Source organism: Chrysochloris asiatica, unplaced genomic scaffold, assembly GCF_000296735.1.
Source record: "Chrysochloris asiatica unplaced genomic scaffold, ChrAsi1.0 scaffold00017, whole genome shotgun sequence".
Classification (NCBI taxonomy): domain Eukaryota; kingdom Metazoa; phylum Chordata; class Mammalia; order Afrosoricida; family Chrysochloridae; genus Chrysochloris; species Chrysochloris asiatica.
In genome coordinates this window covers 4,783,186-4,791,968 of record NW_006408535.1, presented here as the reverse complement: position 1 = coordinate 4,791,968, position 8,783 = coordinate 4,783,186, and the positions used below count along the sequence as shown (strand labels likewise).

General features: G+C 34.7%; 1 pseudogene; it reads right to left on the bottom strand.

Annotated features, from left to right (window-relative positions):
• Positions 1 to 524: 524 nt before the first annotated feature.
• Positions 525 to 2,755, bottom strand: LOC102816812 (annotated as a pseudogene).
• Positions 2,756 to 8,783: the final 6,028 nt, after the last annotated feature.

The window sequence follows — 8,783 nt, the reverse complement described above, 5'->3', positions numbered from 1 at the left end:
GTGATTTTGTTTAGATAGAAATTCTGTTAATTCTGCTCTGTATCTTCTCTCAGATGCAACTGTCAGATTGGAAACGCTTCAACTTTTCTTTGGTGGCTCTTGAACTGTCAAGACTTTGTATTTTGACATAGATGCTTCTTTTTCTTATTCTTTCTTGAGACTTTATTTTACTTAACACTGCCACAATTTCATAATGCTCTGGACTTTTAATAGGATGAACAATATATTTCTCTCTTGTTCATGAAGAGGAATCGTTAGCAGCATTATCAGCTACAGATTCAGCTGGGCTTTAATTTTGACCACTGTTTCACCCTCTGATAATACAGTGGGTGATTTTATTTCTCTTAGGAAAGAAATGTTGGTTATAGCATAGTGCAAATGGCTCCATTTGGGTTGCTTTGAGATTTCTAATATACCATTAGTCTCTGTACCCTGAAGTTCAGGGAGTCCAACCTGTTATATACAAACTCAGGTTCAGAGGTGAATCCACCACTTTATTCAATTATTCTGAATTTCCTCTCTGTTCATTTAGGATAGACACCTGGTTTCAAGTGATTACCTGCATGAATATGATAGGAACCTTATCTGATATTATATCAGCTGATACAGTTCCACCAGACCTTCTACTCTAAAACTTTCGTTCACCATATGTCTTTTTTTCCTTAGACAACACTTTTGTTTGTTGAGGAAGATTGCACTTTTGCTCACTTCAGGGTTTACCATTGTGCAAACCTTGTTAACAACTGTGTTGGTTATATTCAGACTGGGAGCCAGGCACTGAGTAAACAATCTCTGTGGACTCAAGGGTATAAAGAGAATAGATGTAAGGATGAATAGTTATATCAGAACATACACACAACTGGTAAAGTTGAGAATCCAAAGGCCATATCTTCTATATATATTATATGCTTAGTAACTGGCAGTTCCTGAACAAATGGATGATATGTAGCTGTGCAGCTAGTGAAGACACCTACTTATGAGGACTCTGGTCACATCACATTTAGCCCAGTAAATTTGGGAACAAACGGCTTGATGTCTACTGATAATTTGATGCCCTTCCCTTCAGGGTCTTGCTGATGCTCCAGTGCCGTGGTGGATATCTCAGGGGAGGTCCTGCTGGGAGAGGCCAGTAGTTGCCTAGACTTCTGGCAGACTTTTGTTATTCTTTTGAATTAATACAGTATTTCATTTTTTAATATTCTTTATGGCTGAGTAGTAATCCATTGTCAGTATGTGCATTGTACATACCACGTTTTGTTTATTCATTGATCTGTTGATAGAAAATCAGATTGCTTCCATCTTTTGGCTATGGTGAATAGTATTGCACTGAACATTGATTAACATACGTCTGTTTGTACTAATATTGTAGCTAGATAAGTTGTTGCTGTTGTTGTTAAGTGCAGTTGAGTCAATCCCAACTCATAGTGACTCTGTATAGGGTTTCCGAAGAGCAGCTGGTGACTTTGAACTACCAACTTTGTGGTTCAAATCAACCCTGAGGTTGACAGCTTATCCTATAATGCCACACAGCTAAATAAAATATTATAGAATAACTTTTGACAAAATGCCAGAAAGAGAAGCTTTAAGACCTCTATGTTTACACATACTACTTTACAATATACTAGTCACAAACTGATACTGTAATATGAATGCATCAAGTAGAAACTAGAGGAACACACATACTAAATTCACTAACAACGTTAAATGGTAAAGTATTTCCTGGTAGCATTCTAATGAAGGCTTAAACCAAAGCATAGTCACAAGATTTCACTCATTCAGTTTGCCTCTGAAACTCACCAATTCCTATAATGCTGGCCAGCATTAGCTGGTGGTTTAAGATACACCACAAAGAATGTCTTGTTTGTTGCATAAGTGTTGTGAAGGTTGTTGTTAGGGGACTTTGAGTGATTTTGGACTCATAGTGACATTATACACAACATGGTGAAGCACTGCCTTGTTTTGCACCATCTTCATAATTATTGTTATGTTTGAGACCATTGCTACTGCCACTATGCCAATCCATCTCATTCAGGCCTTCCTCTTTTTCTGATGACCCTCCACTTTACCTGGAAAGATGTTCTTCTCGAGGGACTGGCCCTTCTGATAATATGTCTGAAGTATGAGAGATGAAGTCTCTCCATCCTAGTTTCTAAGGGACATCCCAGTTGTATTTCCAACACAGATTTTCTTGTTCCTGGGTACTTTAACTACAGCAGTCCCTGGCAATCCATGGCATTTTTAATATTTCTCTCGAACACCATAATACAAATGCATCAATTCTTTTGTGGTCTTCCTTATTCATTGTCCAACTTTCACTTGCATATGAAGCTATTCAAAATACCATGGCTTGGGTCAGGTGCACCTTAGACCTCAACTGATATCTTTACTCTTGAACACTTTGTTGTTGTTAGGTGCCATGGAGTCAGTACTGACTCATCTGAAAGAGGTCATATTCAGCAGATTTGCCTAATGCAATACGTCATTTGATTTCTTGACTGCTACTTCCATGAGTATTGATAGTGGTTCCAAGCAAAATGAAGTCTTTGACAGCTTCAATCTTTTCTCCATTTTTTATGATGTTATTTATTAGTCCAGTGGTGAGGATTTTTCTTTTCTTTATATTTCTTTATAAACCCATACTTTGATCCTCATCAGCAAGTATAGTAATTCCTTTTTTTTTAAATTTCAGTGAGCAAGGTTGTACCATCTGCATATTGCAAGTGGTTAATGAACCTTACCCCAATCCTGCTGCCATATTCTTCTTCATATAATCCAGCTTCTCAGATTATATGATCAGTATACAGCTTGAAAAAGTATGGTGCAAGAATAAAACCATGATGCACACCTTTCCTGATTTTAAACAATTCAGTGCTCACTTATTCGATCTAACAGCTAACTGGCTCTTGGTCTACATACGGGTTCCTTATGAACACAATTAAGCGTTCTAGAATACCAATTCTCTGCAATGCTGTCCATATCTTCTCATTATCCACACAGTTGAAGGCCTTTGCATAGTAAGTGAAGCACAGGTAAACATATTTCTGGTATTCTCTGCTTTCAGCCAAGATCCATCTGATGTCTCCAGTGATACGCTCATTCCACATCCTTGTCTGAATCTGACTTGAATCTCTGGCAGTTCCCTGTCAATGTACTGTTGCAGTAATTTTCAATTATCATTTTCAGAATTTTACTTTCGTATGATAGTAATCATATTGGCCTATGATTTCCTCATTCCATTGGGTTACCAGTCTTTGGAATGAGTACAAATATAAATCTCTTCCAATCAGTTAGCCAGGCAGCTGTCATCCAAATTTGTTAGCATAGATAAGTGAGTGCCTCCAGTGCTGTTTCAGTTCGTTGAAAAATTTCAATTTGCATTCCTTCAGTTCCCAGAGCCTTGTTCTTTACCAATGACTTCAGTGCACCTTTGACTTCTACTTCAGTAACATTGGGTCTTGATCATATGCTACCTCCTGATGTGGTTGAACACTGACCATTTCTTTTTGGCACAGTGACTCTATGTGCTCCTTACATCTTCTTTTTATGTTTTCTGCATCACTCAATATTTTGCCTAAGGTAGTTATGAGTCGGTACCAACTCGATGGCACCTAACAACAACAACAACAACAACAACAACAAGTTGTCAATATTACAAGTTGAGTCTTGAAGTTTTTATTCAGTTTCCTCAGCTTGAGAAATGCTGAGTGTGTTCTTACTTTTTTGGCTTTCTAACTCCAGTTCTCTGCACATTTCATTAAAATATTTGCCTTTGTCCTGTTGATCTGTTTTTGTTTTTTTTTAAATTTTCTGTTGACCTCTCAAAACTCATTTCTTCCATTTACTTTAGCATTTCTACTCGGGAGAACAAGTTTCAGAATCTCTTGACATCCATTTTAGTCTTTTCCATTTTCCTTTGTCTTCTTAATGTCTTTTTACTTTGTTCCTATGTGATGTTTTTGGAGTCATCCCACCACTCTACTAGGCTTTGGTCATTAGTTTCTAATGCATCAGTTTGTTCTTGAGATGATCTTAAATTCATGTGGGATATGCTAAAGGTTATATTTTGGCTTTCATGAACTTGTTTTACTTTCCTTCAGATTCAAACTGAACTTGCTTATAAGAAATTAATGGTCTATTCTCCCACTCTTTGTTTTGGCTGATGATATGGAGATTTTTAACTTTCTCTTTCCACAAATATAGTCGATTTGATTTCTGTATATTACTCTGGTGAAGTCTATGTGTATAGTCATCTTTTATGTTGCTTAACAAAGGTTTTTCCAAAGAAGAAATCATGAGTTGTGTGAAATTCTATCATGCGATTTCCAACACTTTTTCTATCACTAAGGCCATATTTTCCAGTTGTCAATCCTTCCCTCTTTGTTTCTAAACTTTGCTTTCCAATCCCCAGTAACTACCAATACACTGTAATTGTATGTTTGATCAATTTCAGCCTGAAGAAGGTGGCAGAATTCTTCAATTTAATCAACACTGACTTTAGTGGTTGGTGTATAAATTTGAATAATAGTGATATTAACTGGTGTGCCTTCTAGGCATGTGGATATTATCCTATCACAGGCAGCATTATACTTCAAGATAAATCTTGAAAAGCTCTTTTAACTATGTATGCAACACCATTCCTCTTGGGTTTGTCTTTCTTGGTATCATAAGCCATATGATTATTAGATTAAAAATGACAAATACCAGTCCGTTTCAATATTTTTTCAACTCACTAATGCATAGGTTATAGATTTTTATGTTTTCAATTTCATTTTTGAAAACTTTCAATTTTCCTAGATTCATACTTTGTACAATCCAAGTTCTGATTATTAAGATATTTTTACAGCTGTTTTTCCTTATTTTGAGTTATGCCCCATCAGCAAATGAAGGTCCGGAATGTTTTACTCCATTTGCGTCATCAATGTCAACTCTACTTTGAAGAGGCAGCTCTTCCCAGTGTGTTCTATTTAAACGCCTTTCAATCTGAGGGGTTCATCTTCTGGCAGTATATCTGACAATATTCTTGTGTTGTTCATAATGTTTCAGTAGTCAATATTCTGGTTTTATCTAACAGTGTTCCTCTGCTACTCATAAGATTTTCAGCAGCTACATATTCAAAAGAAGCTTGCCTTTCTTTTTTCCTTGTCTGTCTTAGTGTGGAAGCTCAGCAGAAACTTGTCTACCATGGGTGAACCTGCTGGTATTTAAAATACTGGTAGCACAGTTCCAGCATTACAGCAACACAGACCACCACAGTACACAAAGTGACTGATGAGTGGTGGAGTGTTGTGATAGTAATGGTTTTATGTCAACTTAGCTGGTTATGATTACCCAGTGGTTTAGTAGTTAAGATGTAGTAACAGTAATTATCTCCAGATGACACTTAATATCATGTAATCTCCCATGATGTGATCTGATGTGATCAGTTCTAATGTGATATAATTATCATATGTATTTTAAATCCTCACTCATCTGGTGTTAATGAGGTTGGATGCAATCTACAGGATCAGGGTGCATCTTGATTTAATCTCTTTTGAGATATAAATGATATTAGATAGGCAAACTGAGCTGAGTGGGAACTTCTACAACCAAGAATGAAGAGCCAAGTGTGGAACTTTTAGATCCAGGGAAATATTGATGGCAAGATACATAGAGATCTCTAAAGAATGCTGGGCCTGAAAGAGTCAGCATTATGAATTCAGACTTCTAGCCTCCTAACCTGTAAGAGAATAAATTTCTCCTTATTAAAGCAATCCACTTTTGTTATTTCTGTTATAGCAGCACTAGTTAACTAAGATAAGTGTTTACATTGTATTCTAGCTAGTGTTGGGTACCAAGGGAACAGAGATCATGGTGAGTTGCCCTTTTACCTGACACTTATCAATGTAATAATGCAGATTACTGGTTTCTGACTACCATAAGAATCAAACTACTTAGGGAGGTAGTGATGAAATGAAAATTACTGTGAGACTGAACATAATTATCAATAACAGAGAGAGGAAAACACAGAAGTCAGCTGCTTAGATCATAGAGAGTATTTTAAATTTGTTATGTTGAAAATTTTATACTTTCAAATGTTCTGAATTATAATTGCACCATAAAAAATAGTGCCTTCATATTATAGAGATAGAAGACATTTAATACAATTACTGATTGAAAATAGTATCTACAATCATTTGGAATAACAAAATTTAAGAGAAATTGAAACAATCAATTGTGTTTTAAAACTCTTGAGAATAGTGGGAATACATCCTAGAAGTTAGCTTGTGATCGGATGAGAAATAAAAGATGAGGTGACCTTTAAATCAGAAAATTCTTGGAAAGATCTCAAAGAAATAATGAAATAGAAGTGAAGATTATGGAATATGACAACAAGCCCCAGACTCAATTTGAAATCCAGTCATTGAGAAAGTTTCAGTCTGATGTACAGAACAGTAACAAGAGATCATTACAAATTGTCAAAGAATTCCCCAGGGGTAAACTGTAATAGATTAAATCATTAATTTGAAAAATATTATTACTTCAGTACAGATTATTTTTATTCCTAAAGTTTATATCCAATGTTTAGATTTATTATACATTAATTTTTCTTTTGATAAAGAAGTATAATTATTTTTCACTTTCTGTTTTAGTTAGCTTCCACTTCTTATACAACATTTTTATAATCAAAAAGACTAAAGTACCAGCTATTGATTGTGTGGCTATAATTGACCTGGCAGTAGAAAGTGGAATTTTTCCAGTTGGTGTAGTGATTAGAATTGATTTAGCAGTAGAATTCATAAAAGGGTCAATGAAAAATAGAGAGTAAGGCAACAACTGCTCTTAGAAAAGATTGTAATTCAATTACAGCAGTCTGTTCTACCTACCTTAATTAACTGAGTCAGCATTCAGCAGGAGACTGAAGTTATTATTTTAGGTTGGGTGTTTAGAAAGTCATGTACAGCTCTTTGTCCCCAGGAGTTTTGAAATCTAGTCACATGTTTACTGTCTTTTCTTCCCCTTCTTGTTAGATCTAGATTCTAAAAATAAATATAGTAAGTTATTTATTTGTTATATTAGTGACAGTAGTCATAAAATTGTAACTACAAGCTTACATTGTTCAAAGTAAGTTATTTCAGAAATTCTTATTTACTTATGGACAAAATATTGCATTTATACAATGTGCTTAACTCTTAATTCAACTATCTTACTATATTATTCACAATTGCAATAATATGTTTTCTATATTATATCTCTTTGTGTGTTTTTTTAAGTTAATGATGCTTTTTTTTTTTTCATTAAACTATAAACCAAACTCCTTGCCATCTAGTTGAGTTCTTCTTATAGTGACCTTGTAGGACAGATGTTATTGTTGTTATTGTTAAGTGCCATCAAGTCAGTTCCATCCTTAATGCAACAAGCAGGTGGTGAGCTGGAATCTCTGATTTAGTTCAAACCCACCTTGGAACCCAGTAAATTAGCCCTCAGTGCCACACCAGGTTAGCTCCTCTGAAGGAAATTCCGTTCACAGTTGCTGTGACTTGGAACACACTTCATGGCACAACAGTAACAACAATCTTTATGGATACCGACGACCACATTTCTCTCCTGTGGAGTGGGTTGTGTTCCAACTGTTGAACTTTCAATTAGTGGTGGAGCTTTTTAAGCACTGTTCACCAGAGATTCTTTTATTCATATCCTTTTTTATCTTAATATATCATTTTTCTTCTCCCTCTCCATTCCATCTTTTTTCCTTTCTTTAATATTTATCATGTGCTCTAATTTTCTAATTTCACTAATACTTTATTATTATAGTTCTTTTGTCATTTTGTAAAATTCCTACATATGGTTTAACTATTTTCTTGTACTTGTTAAAGTGTTCAGACCTCTGACAACATAATAAGTTCTCAGTATGTATGAACGTCTTGGTTAAAAACACTTAATAATGTTTCCAACTTTTATAAACTCTGTTATTAAGAAATACTTTTAATTATATCATATAAATAAATGGAGGGCTGTGGTTAATGTGCTGGACTGCGAGGTTGGCTTGAATTGCAAAGTGGTTGGTTCAAACTCCTTGGAAACTCTATACAGGGTCGCTATGAGTTGGCATCAACTCCATGGCACTTAACAACAGCAGTACTAAATAACTTATAATAAAACTGGAAATTATTTGCTTTGTTTAAACCCAACCTACTAACCATATTGTTTGTGAATGCAAATGATGTTAGCATTTATTTTACCAATATTAAAAAAAATAACTTCAATATGTCATAATAATTATAATGATGCTTTTGATTCATATATGTTATATGCTTTTAAATTTCCTGTTTCACAATTGGAAAATGTAGTGTTCTTATACATACCCCTGACCTTATTGAGTTCCTATCCTTCAATTCTCTCAATATTTCATCATCATTTTTCTTTAAATCCTTGGTCAGTAAACTGTTAATGCAATGGTACTCAATGTGCTTAGCCTGAGATAGAATAGGGAGCTCATACAAAAAAACGAAATCAATATACTTCTTTCTTCAGAGAGAAAATCTTGTATGAAAAAAATATTACTGGGACAAAACAGTATGTTTATTGACATAATTGATTTGCATTCTGGCACAAAACCCTAATCTCCTTGCAACTTGGTAATACTCAGTTTGAGGACTGGCAGCTAGTTCATTTAAAAATGTTCTTTCTTTCTTTTTTTCCCATTTAATTTGCTTGCCATTTCTTTTTAAGGGATCCAAAATGTCTGTCAAAAATTTTTAAGTCCTCAAAATCATCAATAATCTTTAAAGTAGTATCCTTTTTTC